This window comes from Schistocerca serialis, chromosome 12, assembly GCF_023864345.2.
Source record: "Schistocerca serialis cubense isolate TAMUIC-IGC-003099 chromosome 12, iqSchSeri2.2, whole genome shotgun sequence".
Classification (NCBI taxonomy): Eukaryota; Metazoa; Arthropoda; class Insecta; order Orthoptera; family Acrididae; genus Schistocerca; species Schistocerca serialis.
Window position 1 is genome coordinate 84075409 of NC_064649.1, and position 2626 is coordinate 84078034.

Consider the following 2626-nt stretch of genomic DNA (forward strand, 5'->3'; position numbering starts at 1 on the left):
GTTATAGTTGGTGGTGACTTCCATCTACCCTCGATATGCTGGAAAAATACGTTTAAAGCCGGCGGCAGGCATAAAACGTCATCCGAAATTGCACTGAATGCTTTCTCAAAAAATTATTTTGAACAATTAGTTCATGAGCCCATTCGAAGCGTAAATGGTTGAGAAAGCATACTTGACCTTTTAGCAACAAATAATCCAGGACAAATATTGAGTATTGTGACGAATACAGGGATTGGCGACCACAAGGCAGTTGCTGCTAGGCTGAATACCGTAACACCTACAACCACCAAAAAGAAACGCAAAGTATATCTATTCAAAAATGTTGATAAAAATGCTCTCAACGCCTTTTTAAGAGACAGTCTTCACTCCTTCCGATCTGATCATGTAAGTGTAGAAAAGTTGTGGAATGTTTTCAAAGAGATAGTATCCACAGCAATTGAGATATATGTATCACATAAATTAATAAGGGATGGTACTGATCCTCCATGGTACACGAAACGGGTCAGATCATTGTTGCACATGCAACGAAAAAAGCATTCCAAATTTAAAATAACGCAAGCTCCCCAAGATTGGTAAAGTTTTACCGAAGTTCGAAATATAGTGTGTACGAGATGCTTTTAATAATTTCCACAAGGAAATTCTGTCTCGAAATCTGGCAGAAAACCCAAAGAGATTCTGGTCGTACATAAAGCACACCAGTGGCAAGACGCAGTCAATACCTTCACTGCGCGATAACAACAGTGAAATCGCTGATGACGATGCCACTAAAGCAGAGTTATTAAACACGGTTTTCCAAAACTGCTTCACCAAAGAAGACGAAGGAAATATTCCTGAATTGCAATCAAGAACAACTGCCAAGATAAGAAACATAGAAGTAGATATCCTCGGTGTAACAAAGTAGTTTAAATCACTTAATGAAGGCAAAGCCTCCGGTCCAGATTGTATATCAGTCAGGTTCCTCTCAGGGTATGCTGATAAAATAGTTCCATATTTAGCAATTATATACAACCACACGCTCACAGAAGATCCGTACCTAAAGACCGGAAAGTTGCTCAAGTCACACCAAGACTCAAAAAGGGAAGTAGGAGTAACCCACAGAATTACAGGCCTATATCACTAACGTCAATTTGCAGTAGGGTTTTGGAATATATACTGTATTCGAACATTATGAACTACCTCGAAGAAAACGATTTATTGACACATAGTCAGCACGGTTTCAGAAAATATCGTTCTTGTGAAACACAACTAGCTCTTTATACTCATGAAGTAATAAGTACTATTCACAGGGGATGTCAAATTGATTCCATATTTTTATATTTCCAGAAGGCTATCGACATCGTTCCTTACAAGCGTCTTCTAACCAAACTGCGTGCCTACGGAGTATCGCCTGAGTTGTGATTTCCTGTCAGAAAGGTCACACTTCGTAGTAATAGACGGAAAGTCATCGAGTAAAACAGAAGTAATATCAGGCGTTCCCCATGGTAGTGTTATAGGCCCACTATTGTTCCTGATCTATATTAACGACGTAGGAGACATTGTGAGTAGCCGTCTTAGATTGTTTGCAGATGATGCTGTCATTTATCGTCTTGTAAAGTCATCAGATGATCAAAACGACTTGCATAAGGATTTATATAAGATATCTGTAAGGTGCGAAAAGTGGCAATTGACCCTGAATAAAGAGAAGTGTGAAGTTATTCAATTTCGATTACGCGATAAGTCACACAAATCTGAAGGTTGTAAATACAGCTAAATACGTAGGGATTACAATTACAAGTACCCTAAATTGGAACGATGACATAGATAATATTGTGGGTAGAGCAAACCAAAGATTGCGATTCATTGGCAGAACACTTAGAAGGTGCAACAGGTCTACTAAAGAGACTGCTTACACCACGCTTGTCCGCCTATTTTGGAGTATTGTTATGCGGTGTGGGATCCGCATCAGGTGGGACTGACGGATGACATCGAAAAAGTACAAAGAAGGGCAGCTCGTTTTGTATTATCGCGAAATAGGGGAAATAGTGTCACAGGCATGACACGTGAATTGGAGTGGCAATCATTAAGGCAAAGGCGTTTTTCGTTGCGGTGGGGTCTTCTCATGAAATTTTAATCACCAGTTTTCTCCTACGATTGCGAAAACATTCTGTTGCCACCCACCTGCATAGGGAGAAATGATCATCACGATAAAATATGAGAAATCAGGAATACGCCGACATCCACCTCACCTACGGGCATGCAGATGGAAGAGCTGACGCTGCAAGGCAACTGTATCACGAGAGGCTTCCTAGCCGGCGCCTTCCATCCGCAAAAACGTTTTACTCTATGGACCGAGGCTTGAGGGCATGTGTAGCACCTCCAGGATTTAGTGGTCGTGGCCGACCATCGACGTACAGTGCAAACGACGAAGAAAAAGTGTTACAAACTGTTGCGGAGGACCGAACAATAAGCACCAGGCATCTCGCCACTGCGGCCGCAATGTCACAATCTACTATTATGCGAGTACTCCATAGAAACCATTCCCATCCCTTTCACATGCAGAAGGTACAGGCATTATTGCCGTAAGACTACCAGAGGAGGCTGGACTTTTGCAACTTTATCCTGCGGCGTCTGACCCACGACCAGCGTT